Genomic DNA, 17,523 nt, shown 5'->3' with positions numbered 1-17,523 from the left:
AAAAAAAGAGTTGAGATGCTAGAGGCTGAATGGTTGGAGTCAGAGGGTTTTGGTGAGGGCTAACATGAATTTGTGGTTAAATGTTAGGTGTTTGTAGAGTCATAGAGGTCTACAGCACAGAAAAAGGCCCTTCAGCCCATCAAGTCTGCGCCAGTCGAACAAGTACCTAACTATTCTAATCCTATTTTCCAGGACTAGGCCCATAGCCTTGTATGCCATGGCATCGCAAGTGCAAAACAAGGAGGGGTAGTTAGGGGTTATTGGGAGTTAGAGTTGGGGGTTGGAAAGGGTTTGGGTTATGGATTAGAAAAACAACTTGCATTTATATGGAGCCTTTAACATAATAAAATGTCCCAAGGCAAGTGTTAGGATTATTGGGGATGAGTGGTTTGGGTTAGGAGTTATTAGGAATGAGTGGTTTGGGGTTATTAAGTGTTAGTGGTTCAGGTTAGAGGTTGGGGTTAGGGTGTTGGTTTACAGTTAGGATTGTCAGCCTGCTGTCAGGAGAAAGGGTTATTGTATTCTACATTTAAGTGCCTCTTTATTTTATAAAATCTGAATCCAGATGTTTTCCTTTCTTAAGCACTTTATAAGAAGTACTTGAATGCTAGTTTTAATTCTCCTAACATGCTATAACTGGAAGACCAAATTTGCCTTGTGATGATGAAACTAGAAGTTGCTGTAAAATCTGCTTTCAGTCCAACCCTGGTGGAACTGTTGGGTTTACAGCATTATGTTTTAATTATTCTTAATATATTTAAATGGAAGCATATACCTGGTGGTATTTATAAAACATATGTATTGAATACGGTACCATATACCGAGCATGGTTCAGTTCTAATAAGTAACCTTCTTGGAAGTCTCCCAGCCTATAATTAAACATTTCCCTTTCTGTGTTCTGAAGTTTAGACTGGGTAACTGATTTATTAAGGGTAATGTATATAATCAGAATCTCAATTAGCTTCAATTAAAACAAGCAATTGGCAAATCTTTGTATTGCAGCTGACTTAACTATTCTACAATTCAATTTTCAACAGCATAAAGTAGATTATAATATAGGATAAGATAAACATTAGTTATCCAAAAACACATGGCTATCTAAAATGTCACTTATAGATATAAAATTGCATTTTAAACAAAGCCTCTCTTACATCTATATGGTAGGTATATACTGAGATAAAAGTTAAAACTGAGCACAATTTTGTGCTTACTTCAGAATTTTACATTCCAGTCAGATGCTTTTAAATGATATTTAAAAGCAGGTATTTATGTTTCACAAAATCTCTTTTCCCACCTTACTAACCCGATTAGCATGTACTCCCTCATGTACTTATCCAGCTTCCCCAGAAATGCGTTTGTGCTAATAACCTCAACCGCTCCATTTGGTAGGGTGTTCCACCACCAAGAAGTTTCTCCTGAATTTTCTACTGAATTCATTAGTGACTGTTTGATATTCATGGCTCCTAGTTTTGGACACATCCACAAGTGGAAACATCTTCTCTATGTCTACCCTATCCAACTCTTTCATACGAACACAGGAGCAGCAGTAGGCCTTTCAGCATGTCATGCCTGCTCTCCCATCCAAACAGATCAGAGCTGATCAGGTACTTCTACAACATTTTTTGCCACTATCCCCATATCCCTTCATGTCATTATTTCATTGATGTCATATTATGAAAGACCCCTGAGCCACCTGTTTTTGCAGGGAAAAAAGCCCAAGATTATTCTCTCTTCCATAGTCAGTTGTGGCATCATCCCTGCAAATATTTCCAGCATTTCTCCAGAGCATCTACATCCTTTTTACAATATGGAGATCAGAAGTGTGGTCTAACCAAGCGGCTGTATAAGTTCAATGTTACTTTTAAATAATTTTCTATGTAGTATAAGGGCCTGGTACATGCACAATTAAAGTGGGACTGAGTGCAGTACCACCCATAAGACCATAAGGCATAGGAGCAGAAATTAGGCCATTCGGCCCATCGAGTCTGCTCCGCCATTCAATCATGGCTGATAAGTTTCTCAACCCCATTCTCCCGCCTTCTCCCCATCACCTTTGATCCCCTTACCAATCTATCTCGGTCTTAAATACACTCAACACCCACACAGTGATGTAAGAGAACAAATGACCCGCACTCAGGGTCAATTTCATGTTGGACAGAGCCACGTGAACCAGCAGAATGGGAGACAGTTCCTAGCTTGTACCCCTCACTGTATGTTTGTAAATAGTTCTAAGAGTCAATAAAGACTTACAGTTAACATTCGTATGACTACAAAGACTTCTTCAGACCTACTGTGAGAAATGGATTTTTAAACTATTTTTGGGGAATATTGTGTTATTCTGTGGAAAAGGTTGTGTGTGTGTGACATGAAAAGGGTAGAAGTGTTATGTTTGAGACACAAGTATATAATTTAGATCTAACACTTGCATTTTTAAATAAGTTGAGAGTTTGCTTGAATATCAAAGGCGAGTCAAAAGTAACAAAAAGCATGTTTGCATCTTGCAGGAGATCCACAGGTAAATAGAAGTGGGGAAATTATATTTTATTAACCCAAAAGCAAAAGTAAGATGGAAACGTGAAAATCTTATACTTGGAAGGATTTGAGTTTCAAAGAGGTTTGAGAAAAATGGAACCTGAGATGAAAGGAAAAAAGGGTATTTTAAAGCGACTGTGGAGAGCTAAGGGTAGCTATAGCTGTTGAGCTGGAGCTAAGCTGTTGAGCTGGAACTGTGAGATGTAGGAGCTGGAGCTGTGGCTAAGAGACGATGCAATTTGAATCAACTATCCAGTCAAGCCAGAAAACTGTGACCATAACATGGTAGAATTTAGCATTCAGTTTGAGAGTGAGAAACTTGGGGCAGAAACAACTGTGCTAAATTTAAATGAAGATAATTACAAGGGAATGAGGGCAGAGTTGGCTGAAATGGACTGGGAAAGGAGTTTAACAGGAAAGATGCCTGATGAACAGTGCCAGATGTTTAAGAAAATAGTTCATGACTCACAACAAAGATATATCCCAGTGAGAAATAAGGATTCTAGGAAGGGGATAAACCAACCAGGGTTAATCAAGGAAGTTAAGGATAGTATCAAATTGAAAGAAAAAACATACAATGTAGCAAAGATTAGTGATAAGCCAGGGGATTGGGAAAGTTTTAAAAACCAGCAGAAGATGACGAAAAAAAAAGGGAGAAAATAAACTTTGAGGGTAAATTATCAAGAAACATAAAACGAACAGCAAGAGCTTCTTTAAATTTATGAAAAGGAAGAGAGTGGCCAAAGTAAACATAGGCCCCTTAGAGAATGAGGCTGGGGAAATAATAATAGGGAACCAAGACATGCCCGAGGAGTTGAATAAATACTTTGCATAAGTCTTCATGGTAGAGGACACTAACAGCTTTCCAAAAATACTAAATCAAGGGGCAAAAGGAGTGAGGGGGTGGGGGTGTGAAATAAATACAATAACTATCACTAGAGGAAAAGTACTAGGGAAACTGATGGGGCTAAAGGCCAATAAGTCCCCTGGACCTGATGGGTTCCATCCTAGGATATTACAGGAAGTAGCTACACAAATAGTGGATGCACTGATAGCAATCTTCCAAGAATCCTTAGATTCTGGAAAAGTCCCAAAAGATTGGAAAACTGTCAATGTAACACCCTTATTCAAAAAAACAAGTAACTAGAGGCCAGTTAGCTTAACATCTGTCATTGGGAAAATGTTAGAGTCTGTTATAAAGGATAGCAGAGCATTTAGAAATGCATAATATAATCAAGCAGAATCAGAATAGCTTCATGACGGGGAAATCATACCTGACAAATTTATTAGAATTCTTTGAGGAGGTAGCAAGCAGGATAGATAAAGGGGAACCAGTAGATGTAATAAATTTGGATTTTCAAAAGGTATTCGATAAGGTACCATAAGACTACTTAATAAGATAAGAGCCCATGGTGTTGGGGGTAGTATATTAGCATGGATAAGGGATTGACTAACTAATAGAAGGCAGAGAGTTGGGATAAGGAGGGCATTTTCAGGATGGTAACTAGTGGAGTGCCACAGGGATCAGCGCTGGACCACAATCATTTACAATATATATTAATGACTTGGATGAGGGAAGTGAATGCACTATCACCAAGTTTGCGGATGACCCAAAAATTGGTGGGAAGGCAAGTGGTGAGAATAATACAAAGAGTCTACAGAGGGATATAGACAGGTTAAGTGAGTGGGCAAAAACTTGGCAGCTGGAATGTAATCTTGGAAAATGTGAGGTTATGCATTTTGGCAAGAAGAGTATAGGAGCTGAATATTATTTAAATGAAGGAGGACTACAGAAAGCTACAGCACAGAGGGATTTGGGAGTCCTTGTGCATGAATCCCAAAAGACGTACATACAAACTCAGCAGGTAACAGGGAAGGCAAATGGAACGTTGGCCTTTATTTCAAAGGGAATGGAGTATAAAAATAAGGAGGTCTTGCTAAAACTATACAAGGCACTCGTTAGACCGCACCTAGAATACCATGAACAGTTTTGATCCCCTTATCTAAGGAAAGATAAGAATATAAGAACATAAGAAATAGGAGCAGGAGAAGGTCATTGGGCCCTTCAAGCCTGCCCCACCATTCAATAAGATCATGGCTGATCTGCCCGAGGCCTCAACTCTTCTTTCATGCCAGCTCCTCATAGCCCTCAACTCCCCAATATTTCAAAAATCTATCTACCTCCTCTTTAAATACTTTCAGAGATCTAGCCTCCGCAACTCTCTGGGGTAGAGAATTCCAGATATTCACTATCCTCTGAGAGAAGAAATTCCTTCAGATCTCAGTTTTAAATGCATGTCCCCTTATTCTCTAACTACGTACCCTAGTTTGAGATTCCCCCACTAGTGGAAACATCTTTTCAACATCTACCCTGTCAAACCTCCTCAGAATCTTGTATGTTTCAATAAGATCACCCCTCATTCTTCTAAACTCTAATGAATAAAAGCTTAACCTGTTTAGCTGTGGTTGATATGTCAACCCCTTCATCCCAGGAATCAGCCTAGTGAATCTCTTTTGAACTGCCTCCAATGCCAGTAAATCCTTTCTTAAATACAGGGACCAAAACTGTACACAGTACTTCAGGTGCGGCTTCATCAGTACCCTGTACAGTTGTAACAAGACTTCCTTATTTTTAAACTCCAACCCCCTAGCAATACAGGCTAAAATTCCATTTGTCTTCTTAATTACTTGCTGCACCTGCATGCTAACTTTTTGTATTGCGTGCACAAGAACACCTAGATCCCTCTGTGCTGCACTTTTTTGAAATCTTTCTCCAGTTAAATAATAGTCTGCCTTTTGATTCCTCCTACCAAAGTGCATGACCTCACACTTGCCTACATTTAACTCCATCGGCCAAATTTTTGCCCACTCACTCAACCTATCTATATCCCCTTGCAGATTTCTTATGTCCTCATCACAACATGCCTTCCCATCTATTTTAATATTGTCAACAAATTTGGATACATTACATTCTGCCCCCTCCTCCAAGTCATTAATATAGATAGTAAATAATTGAGGCCCTATGACTGATCCTTGATGCACTCCAACCTGAAAAAGACCCATTAATCTCTGTCTTGAGTGTGTTAACCAATCCTCAATCCATGCTAATACAGTACCACCAATACTGTGAGCTCCTATCTTGTGTAATAACTTTTTATGTGGTACCTTATTGAATGCCTTTTGGAAATCCAAATACACTACATCTACTGGTTTCCCTTTATTAACTCTGCCTGTTATATCCTCAAAGATCTCAAGCAAATTTGTCAAACATGATTTCCCTTTCACAAAACCATGTTGACTCTGATTGTGTTAAGCTTTTCTAAATTAACTGTTATTTCTTCCTTAATAATAGACTCTAGCATTTTCCCAAAGACAGATGTTAGGCTAACTGGCCTATAGTTTCCTGCTTTTTGTCTCCCTCCCTTCTTGAACTGGGGCATCAATTAGCAGTTTTCCAATCCATTGGGACCCTCCCAGAATCTAGTGAGTTCTGGAATATTTCAACCAATGCCTCCACTATCTCTGCAGCCACTTCCTTTAAAACCCCTGGATGCAGGTCCTGGCGACTTGTCTGCCTTTAGCCCCATTAGTTTGTCAAATCCTTTGTCCTTCATGATGGAAACTGTTATAAGATCTTTCCTCCCATTAGCTCCTTGCTTATCTGATATCTTTGGGATGTTTATAATGTCCTCCACCATGAAGAGTGATGCAAACTATCGGTTTAAATTATTTGCCAGCTACCTGTTCCCTGTTATCAATTTTCCAGTCGCATCCTCCAAGGTTCCCGTGTTCACTTTAGCCATTGTCTTTTTATATACCCGTAGAAGCTCTTGCTGTTTGTTTTTATTTTTCTTTTCAATTTACTTTAATAAAAAATTTTCTCCCTCTTTTTTAGCTTTTTAGTCATCCACTGCTGGTTCCTAAAAGTTCCCAATCCTCTGGCCTACCACTAGTTTTCGCTGCTTTGTACGCCTTAGTTTTTGATTGGATACTCTCCTTAACCACCTTTGTTAACCAAGGGTGGTTCATCCTTCTAATAGAGACCCTCTTTTTGACCAGGATAAATTTTTGCTGAGTGCTATGAAATATCTGCTTAAATGTCTGCCGCTGCTCATCCACCAACATTCCCCTTAGTCTATTTTCCCAGCCTGCTTTAGACAACACTTTCTCGATACCTCTGTAATTGCCCTTATTTAAGTTGGGGACACTAGCTTGAAACCTGAGTTGCTCGCCCCAAAACTGAATTTGAAATTCTACCATGTTGTGATCGCCACCCCCTAGAGGATCCTTAACTACGATTTATTAATCCCACCTCATTACACATTATTAGATCTAAAATAGCCTGTTCCTGGGTAGGTTCTGCAAGATATTGCTCTAAGAAACAATCCCTGATGCACTCTACAAATTTGTCTTCCATGTTACCCCTGCCAATCTGATTTGTCCAGTCAATATGCAGATTAAAATCACCTGTGACAATTGTAGTGCCCTTCTTACACACCTCCATTATTTCCCGATTTATACTTTGCCCCACAGTGAGGCAACTCTTCAGGGTCCTATAGACAACTCCCACCCGTGACTTCTTCCCCTTGCTATTCCTTATTTCACCCAAACTGATTCCACACCATGATCTATTGTACCTATACCACTACATACCAGTGGACTGATACCTTCCTTTATTAAAAAACTACTCCATCTCCTATTCCTTTTCTCCTATTTTTCCAGAATGTCGAATACCCTTGAATATTGTGCTCCCAGTCTTGGTCACCCTGCAACCATGTCTCTGTAATAGCTATCAAGTCATATTTATTTATTCCTATTTGTGCTGTCAACTCATCTATCTTGTTACAAATGTTGCGTGCATTCAGATAAAAAGCCTTAAGCTTTGACTTTTTACCATTATTGCTCATTCTGGTTCTGATTTCTGATGCACTCTTCTGCGAATATTTTCTGCCCCTTCCTGTCACACTTTGACTATTGTTCGCCTCTTCACTACCTTGCATCTCTGTTCTCTTGGTTTTTTTTTTGATTCTTTTAAACTTCCCTTCAATTGAACCCTCCCCCCACTAATTAGTTTAAAGTCCTATCTACAACCCTAGTTATACAATTCACCAGGACACTGGTCCCAGCATGGTTCAAGTGAAAGCCGTCCCAATGGAACAGCTCTGTCCTTCCCCAGTACTGGTGCCAGTGCCCCATGAATTGGAACACATTCTCCCACACCAATCTTTGAGCCACGCATTTACCTCTCTAATCTTATTTAACCTGTGCCACTTTGCACATGGCTTTTGTGGTTCTGCTTTTTAATTTAGCCTGAGCTGCTTGTAGTCCTTCAGCAGAACCTCGTTCCTTGTGCTATGCTGTTGGTACCTCCATGGACCACGACAACTGGATCCTTCCCCTCCCACTGCAAGTTCCTCTCCAGCCCAGAAGAGATGTCCTTAACCTTGGCACCAGGTAGGAAACACAGCCTTCAAGACTCTCTGTCTTTGCTGCAGAAAACAGTATTTATTTCCCTAACAATGCTATCCCTATTACTACTACATTTCTCTTTTCTTCCATAACTTCAACGGTGCTCTGTACCACGGTGCTGTGGTCAGTTTGCTCATCATCCCTGAAGTCTGTGCCTTCGTCCACACCAGGAGCAAGAACCTCGTATCTATTGGACAAGGGCACTGGCTGAGGCTTCCCCAAAGCTAAATTTTGGATCCCCATACCTGCCTCACTTGCAGTCACACCCTCCTGTCCCTGGCCACGGTCCAAATTTGATGTAATTAATCTAAGGGGTGTGACTGTCTCTTGAAACAGTGTCCAGGTAACTCTCCCCTTCCCTGATGTGTTGCAGTGTCCACAGCTCAGACTCCAGCTCATCAGCTCTGAGCCAAAGTTCCTCGAGCAGCCAACACTTGCTGCAGTCGTGGTCACCGTGGATCGCACTGGCGTCCACCAGCTCCCACATACCACAGCTGCAACACATCGCCTGCCCAGCCATCTCTATTCTAATTAATTAATTAATTTGTATGGTAAATATTTTAAAAGTGAATTTCGTAACTGTACTCTTCAGCTGTAATAACGTCTCCTGATTTAAACCACTTGGCCAATCAAAAGAGACACGGAAGAGATATCCACCAATCACCTACCTGTTTTCCTTTGACATCACACTTTGGTTCTGACAGGTAGAAACAGCACCTCCTCTCACACTCTCCACTTGGTGCTGCTGACTGCCTGTCTTAGGGTCCTCCTCTTGCACTCTCCTCTAGGTGCTGCTGACTGCCTGTCCCAGGGTCCTCCTCTTGTAATCTCCTCAATGCTAGACATACTGGCATTGGAGGCAGTCCAGAGAAGGTTCACTGGGTTGATCCTGGATATGGAGGGATTTTCTTACGAGGAGAGGTTGAGTAGGGTGGGCATGTACCCATTGGAGTTTAGAAGAATGAGAGGAGACCTTACTGAAACATATAACATTCTCAGGGGCCTGACAGGGGAGATGCTGAGAGGTTCTTTCTCCTTGTGGAAGAGTCTAGGACCAGATGGCAAATTCGCAGAATAAGGGGTCACCCATTTAAGACAGAGATGAGGAGGAATTTCTTCTCTCAGAGAATAGTGAATCTGTGGAATTCTTTACCACAGAGGGCTGCAGGGGCTGGGATAGACAGATTTTTAATCGGTAAGGGAATCAAAGGTTATGGGGAAAAGGCAGGAAAGTGGAGTTGAGGATTATCTGATCAGCCATGATCTCATTGAATGGTGGAGCAGACTCAATGGGCCCCCAAATGGCCTACTTCTGCTCCTACATCTTATGATCTTATGGCCTATATTGCAATACTCCTTCACTCACAACTATACTTTTACAGATGTATACAGATTCGTAAGGATAACGCAGGTTACAAAAGCTATTTTATACTTCAATGTCCACAGTAAGTACGTGGTTCATGTAAACCAATAGGTACCCTGTGGTCAGCCACATCACTCTCTGAAACCAAATGACGGATGCCACCTCAATCAGATGCTATGGATTGCTTGTCACACCATGAGCCAACAGGCCTCACTGAACTCGGTCTTTCACATGAGGGTTTCCAATCTCCATTCTTGAAGGACTCGCTTTGGAATCTTCTCCCAAACCAACACTTTCTCTCAGATGCCTTTTGCAAGTGTTCATCTCCAGGGTTTCGAACTTTCCTTCTGATGTTCCTCTCCCCTGGTCACCACATGCATTCAAGCTGTCTTCCATGCACTCTCTCTCACCGACTTAGCTGTCAACAGTACACCACTACTTCACATGCCCATAACAAAGTATTACAGATCTTCAGTTGTCCACCTTCTGGTGTCTTGCAAGCTGTTTTCGCTTTAAATCTACTTTCTGCAGCTTTTGTCTCTTTAAATCTGAAGCTCGGAGCCTTTCTCTCTGCCCCCTCACTCTTAGTTTCATTAACAGGACCTTTTCCAGGTCCCTGTCCTTCCTTTGACTAGAAAGTCTGCTTGGGACTTTCCCCTGTGTCTGTCTCACTCCTTTTACCTTGGGACCTTTTGATTCTTCTGGGAAATCTGCTCTCACTCTGCAGTTCCCACTCCCAGTGTCCAGTCTCTGTAGTCCTGGCTTCAAACTGAACTCAAAACTGCCATTTCTTTAGTTTTTCTAAGTGTGCCTATGGGAGGGACCGGCCTCTCTGGACCCCGTTGCTAGGCAACAGCACTGTTTGTTCTACTCATATCTGCTTTAACTTCTCTTCAGGAGTATTAACACTCTTGTTTGCTTATCTTAGTGCAACAGTTGTAAAACTCGGATTAAAAATGCAAGCACCTTTTTAAAGTGAAACTAAAACTGAACCTAACCTTTCCTTAGCACACAAATTCAGAAATACAAAGCAAACTTAAACTTTAAAGCTTAAACTCATTCCTAACACCCACAAATACAAATATAACTTACTTAAACTTCTCTATTTCCTAAGAATAAGAATTACAGAATCATAGAATGGCTGTAGCATAGAAGGAGGCCATTCAGCCTGTCATGTCTGTGCCAGCTTTCTGCAAGAGCAACTCAGTTAGTCCAACGACACTGCCTTTTCCCCATAGCCATGCAATGTTTCTCTCCTCAGGCAAAACTAAATGCTGATGATCTTGTCCCTGGAGATTACCAGTTGTAGGTTAGGACTTTAAGGAAAAGACTGAAATCAGATATTTGTGGAGTTTGCAAGAGAAAAAGAAATTGTCTGAGATCAATGGTCCAGGGCATTAAAATTAGACAACACTTTTGCAAATGTAAGAGTAGTAATGATTATGGAAGAAATAACTTTCCAGTAAACATCAATACATATTTAGATGAAAGACAAAGCAAAAAGACCAGGGAAGCTGCTGTTACGTATGATATTACACACAAACAGTAAAATGTAGCAAAAGGTTCATATGGAAATCAGCAAGGAAGTTGGAGAAATAGAGAACCTAGTGTTGATAAAAATGTTAGTAATAAGGATCAAGCTGAAGGGCGCCAGTCTATAAAAGATGGAAAGTAAGATTTGAAGGAAGGTAACTGATATGTCACCATTATAATAAGGCTGGACATACAAGATCAAGTTGTTGAAAGTTAAATAGGAAACCAATTGCTGTGATAGGAACTCAGAAAAGGTCTGGAAGTAAGAGTACTGTGGGCTCTGAGATCCAGAGGCAAGATAAACTGGTGTTTTTTGTACAGGTGCAGCAGGAAGAATCAGTGGTAGCTAGAGAAGTGCGAATGTGTTCACAACTTACTCAAGGGAATTCTGCAGGGCAGGTTGTAGAGATGTTTAAAGATTTTATATGTGAAGGGAAAATATATCCATGTGTACAGGAAAGAGCAGGAAAGGATGTCAACATTTTAAGGGATACTGGGGCTAGCCAGTCTTTAATGTTATTGGATAGTGCCATCTGTTGTCCAGAGGCTTATTGCAGGGAAAAATATTAATTAAGGGAATCTATGGTGAAGTCAAATGTATTTCATTGTGTAAGGTAAATTTAAAAAGTGATTTGAAATCAGGCGTGTTGACTATTGGGGTAGTGGAGAAATCGCCCATTGCAGGTGTTCAGTTTATTCTAGAGAATGGTTTGGCTGCATCACAGATATTGACCATGCCTACTGTAGCAGAGCAGCCTGTTGAGTCACAATCAACAAAGGTTTTACAGAAACAACATCCTGGATTATTTCCAGATTGTGTGGTGATGAGATCACAAATGCCCAAGTTTAAACAGGAAGAAGAAAAATCTGGAAGATGGGGAGGATGCTGAAATTCAGTTGGGTGAATCAGTCTTTGAAAAGATTACTCAAGAGGAGAAGATTAAAGAGGATAAGGTCGAGGTGTTTAGCTCATTAAAGTTAGTGGAGTTGCAGCAGAAGGACCCAGACTTGAAGCAGTTATACCAGACAGCTTGTTCTGAAACAGAAGCAGAATACATTCCAGGGTGTTATTATATTAAGAACAATGTGTTAATGAGGAAATGGAGACTGCCTCATGTTCTGGCAGATGAAAAGTGGGCGATAGTGCACCAAGTAATGATAACAGCTGGGTACCAGGAGAAATTTTGAGAGTGGTTCATGAAATTTCAATGGCTGGACATTTGGGAATTTAGAAAACTCAAGCTAAGATACAACAACATTTCTATTGGCCTGGACTACATAAAGATGTAGTCAAATTCTGTCAAACATGTTACACTTGTCAGATGATAGGGAAACCTCAGGAAGTAATTAAGCTTGCAACTTTAATTCCAATTTCAGCATTTGAGTAACCTTTTAACAGGGTCCTAATAGATTGTGTAGAACCCCTGCCTGAGATTAAAAATGGGAATCAGTACTTACTGACAATCATGGATGTGTCCACGAGATTTCCAGAAGCATGCCTTTAAGGAAAATTATAGAAAAGGTGATTGTAGAGGGGGTAACCAAATTCTTTACAAGGTATGGATTATCAAAATAAACACAGTTGGGTCAGGATTCGAATTTCATGTCACAGCTGTTTAAAGAAGTAATGAGCAGCCTAGGAATAAAGCAACTTATCACCCTGAATCACAAGGTGCCTTAGAAAGGTGGCATCGGACTTCAAAGACTATGATTAGAGCATATAGTCAAGCCTGTCTACATGATTGGGATTGAGGGATTCCATTCTTATTGTTTGCTATTAGGGATACCCCTAATGAGTCAACAGGGTTCAGTCCTTTCGAGTTAATTTCTGACCATGAAGTAAAGGAACCACTCAAACTGATTCAGGAGAAATTAGTGAATCAAAGTTCTGAAATGACTCTCCTGGATTATATGACAAAACTCAGAGAGAGATTCAGTAAGGCAATTGAGTTTACTAGGAAACATTTAAAGATATCTCAACAAGTGATGAAGGCAAAGGCAGACAAGAGAGCAAAGGCTTGTAGTTTTGTGGCTGGGGAAAAAATGTTAGTATTGTTGCTAGTGTCAGGTGAACCATTGAATGCAAGGTTTAGTGGATCTTACCAGATTGAAAAGAGACTGAGTGAGGTAAACTACGTAGTAAATATTCCAAACAGAAGGAAGAGTCAGTGAGTGTGACGTAAAAATATGCTCAAAAATTACCTTGACAGAGAGAATAAACAGGAGGTGTTTTAAGTAAGGAAATGGGGGTAGAAAGTGAGGATTCTGAAATTGACATTCCTCTGATTAAATTGGACAATGAGGAAGTGCTTAAAAATCTAAATGCAATGTTAGATTACCTTCCATAAAAGTGTTGGAGTGATTTAAAAGAGCTGTATATCCTTAGAAAGGTTCTTTGAAAGCTAGCACAACAAAATGCCATGGAATGACAAAAGATTACTTTCTTTTCACAATATTTAGCAATAATTAGCAATAATCATTTTCAAGCTGTTTCAGTATTTTAAAATAAAGGCAAAATGCTGGAAATCTGATCTAAAAGCAGAAAATGGGGGAAATACTCAGCAGGTCTGGCAGCATCTGTGGAGAGAGAAACATATTTAATGTGTCAGATCTGTGACCTGTCATCAGAAATGGAGTACTCTCCCAACAAAGAGTGAAAATAATTGATAATTGGTTAGAATTACAAAACAGCAGGAAGAGATTCAGATGCGCAAGTTCAAAGACCACAATTCAAACAGTTTACAAACATCTGATAGATGCTGTTTATATTTAAATCACTGCAGCATATTCTTTATTTCATATAAACAACGATAATGAAAAGGGATCGATGTATTAATTTGAGGCAGGAGTGATAGCATATCTTATGGGGTGCCCCATCAGGAATGATAATAGCACATTAGTTGCAATAATGATCAAGTTAATCGTTCACTGGGATTCCAGGGAAATAATGTGTCCAGTATATATGTTGTTGATGGTATTGAAAGTAAGCGCATCATGAAACGTTCCTCGGGTACATCCATGGTGACTGAAAAGCTGCTATCCTCTGTGTTACGACCGATGCAGTTGGTAAAGAGGAGTTATTTAAAAATCCCAGAGGACAATTTTAAATGACTGTCATAACTTAGAATTTTAAGTGTTATGTTTGAGATGCGACTCCAAATTCAGGAATCAGATCACTAGTTCTCGAGGTTTTACATTAAACTAAATGAAACATTTTATTAATTTACACTGGTTAAAATATGGCTATAAATTACTACTATCGTAACTTTTAATAAATGTTTTATTTATGTGGGGTGGAGGGTGGGTTGGTGAGGTTGGGGGTGGGGGAATGAAGGTGTCGGGGGTGAGGTTGGGAGGGGGGAATAAAGGGGTTGGGGGTGATGTTGCAGGGGGGAAAATGAAGGTGTTGGGGGTTGAGGTTGGGAGAGAGGGGGAATGAAAGTGTCGAGTGCTGAGGTTGGGAGGGGGGAATTAAGGTGTCAGGGGGTGAGGTTGGGAGGGGGAAGGAGTATGGGGAGAGGAGAGTGTAATGGGAAGAAGATGACAACTGGGAGGTAGGTGTTTGAGGGGTGGAATGTGTAAGGGAGGGGAAGGACTGTGGAGAGGGGAAGGAGTGCAGAGAGGGGCGGGAGTCCATGGGGAGGAAGGGGGAAGGGTGGAGGAAGGAGTCAGGAAGGGGGAAGATCTAAAGCTGGAGGAAGAAGTGAGTGCCTGAGAGAGTCAGGAAGGGGAAAGGAGTAAGGCTGGACGAAGAAGTGGGACTGGAGGAAGGAGCCAGGAGGGGGCAAGGACTGAGGGTGGCAGAAGAAGTAAGGGTGGCGAAAGAAGTAAGGGTGTCTGAGTTGGTCAGGAAGGGGGAAGGGACTAAATGGGCGGGGAGTTTTTGTTTAATTCATTCAGGGGATGTGAGTTTTGCTGGTTTGGCCAGCATTTATTTCCCATCCCTAAATGCCCTTCAGAAGGTGGTGGTGAGCTGTCTTCTTGAACCACTGCAGTCCATGTGGTGTAGGTATATCCACAATGCTGTTTCGGAATGGAGTTCCAGGATTTTGACCCAGCAACAGTGAAGGTACGGCGATATATTTCCAAGTGAGGATGGTGAGTGACTTGGAGGGGAGCTTCCAGGTGGTGGTGCTCCCAGTCCAGGGGTTGAGAGGACTAAGGATGGGGGGAAGGGGTTCCAAGGGGAAGGGGTTCCTGGGGCAGGGGGAAGGGGTTCTGACCGGCAGGGTAGGGGAAGGGGAGGAGGGTATGTCCAGGTGAAGGTGCAAGGAGGGGTCCGATGGGTCTATGACTGCCTCCCGGGGAGGGCTTAGTATAAGGGAATGGCGAGAATGCCTGAGGTCAGAGTGTAGGGTGGGAGGGTGATGTTCCACAGAAGCGGTAGAAAGGACGGCAATGGTGGTTGGTGGGGACTCGGAGGCAGACACAGACCCTGGGGGTGGGAAGGAAGAGGTTGGGGAGGTGAATGTGAATGGGGATTAGATTTTCAGGACTACCTCAGACACCCTTACTTCTTTCATCACCCTTACTTCTTCTGCCACCCTCAGTCCTTGCCCCCTCCTGGCTCCTTCCTCCAGTCCCACTTCTTCGTCCAGCCTTACTCCTTCCCCCTTCCTGACTCTCTCAGGCACTCACTTCTTCCTCCAGCTTTAGATCTTCCCCCTTCCTGACTCCTTCCTCCACCCTTCCCCCTTCCTCCCCATGGACTCCCGCCCCTCTCTGCACTCCTTCCCCTCTCCACAGTCCTTCCCCTCCCTTACACCTTCCTCCCCTCAAACACCTACCTCCCCAGTTGTCATCTTCTCCCCATTACATGTGCACGTTCACCTGGAGAACCCCGAAGGAAAAGGGCTGTGGCTGGTAGCTCACGGAGGGGAGGTGGAAGGTGATGCCAGATGGGTCATCAGTGATGGTGGAAAGGAAATGGTTGACTTGGGGAGGAGTAAAGATGGGGGAGTGCACGAAAATCCAAATCCAGACCATGCTGTCCAAATCGAAAGTGAAATGACAGCCTGGGTGGGCGAGATCAGGTGATGCATGGGAGTGTGATCATTGGGTGGGCGGAGATGCAGGTCAGCTCAGATGGACAACTGAAAGCAAACCCCAGCAGGCAGTATCCAAAATGCTCAAGGCGTTGAGGTGAATATGATATGTGAATGATCCGCGTGCATAGGAGAGTGCTTGCACGAGGCTCTGATTGGCCCTGCCACACACACACTTCTTGAGACTTGGTGGTCTTATTACTACTGAATCCAAAGCCTGCATCTAGAAACATACAAATTGCAAAAATGGGTTATGACAATTGTTTCAAGTTTCCTTCTGGGATTTGAACAATTCAGTCTTTACCATTGGTTGTGTCATAATAAGGATACATGGCACTGCATGGAATGTTTGTGTGGTGAATGGAGCCATTGACAGGATGAGGATGCAAGCTCAAGAGGGTATGAGCCTGAATGAGATGTGAGGGTGTGTGTGAAAGTTAGTGGTATTGTCCCTTGAGGTGTGAGATCCCTGTGTATTTTTGATGGGCTTGTGAGTGTGTGAGTTGAGAGTGGTGAGAAGAGTGAATTACCTTGGGGGAATGGACGAGACCATTCATCCTTTTTTGGCACTGGGTGTGCTCTTTTGCAGGGCATTGGTGCTGACTACCGCTGCCACTGCCTCTCAAGCTGGATTAGTGAGGTTGCTGCCCATCCTGCGGCTAGAGGACATCATGGCGAGCCTCCACTACGTCCAAAATGGACGCATCATTGAATCTGGGGGCTGCAGTCTTGTTGCCTTTCGGGGCCATCCTGTCTCCTTCACAGCAGTGATGGGTTGGAAGCACTGAGAGGTGTGCATGTGCCTGGCTTTTAAATATGGTGCATGGCATGATGAAGCAACAAGGTTATGGCGTGGCAGGCAAATGAGAGCCCTCTCATCATGGAAGTGGCATGTTTCCTGGAAATGCATAATTAATGCAACGGGTTTGGGACGATAAAGCGTGAAAAGCCCCCATTGCAGCCAACAGATAAAACATTGCCCATTACTGCAATTGGTGCAAATCTGGGACAATTCGCCCCTTTGAGTGAAGAAATTTCATCTAATTTCAGCCCTAAATGATCAACCCCTTATTCTGAAACTGTGCCCCCTGTTCTAGATTCCCCAGCCAGGGGAAACAACCTCTCAGTGTCTACCCTGTCAATCCTGCTCATAATCTTTAATATTTGAATAAGATCACCTCTCATTCTTATAAATTCGAGAGATTAATATTTGAATAGGATCACCTCTCATTCTTATAAATTCCAGAGAATATGGACCCAATTTACTCAGCCTTTCATCAAAGGACAACCCTGTTATCCCAGGGAGCAATTTAGTGAACCTTCACTACACTGCTTCCTTCCTTAAATATAGAGACCAAAACTGCATACGCTGTTCTAAGTGTGGTCTCAGCAAAGCCCCATACAATTGTAGCAATCCTTTATTCTTGTACTCTAATTCCTTTACACTAAAGACAAACATGCCATTTGCTTTCTTAATAGCTTGCTGTCCCTGCATGTTAACTTCGTGTTCCTTGCATGAGCACACCCAAATCTTTCTGACCATCAATGTGACAGCCTGAACAAATACAGAATTACCTGGAA

Source organism: Carcharodon carcharias, chromosome 4 (assembly GCF_017639515.1).
Source record: "Carcharodon carcharias isolate sCarCar2 chromosome 4, sCarCar2.pri, whole genome shotgun sequence".
NCBI classification, from domain to species: domain Eukaryota; kingdom Metazoa; phylum Chordata; class Chondrichthyes; order Lamniformes; family Lamnidae; genus Carcharodon; species Carcharodon carcharias.
Note: the sequence above shows the minus strand (reverse complement) of the source record.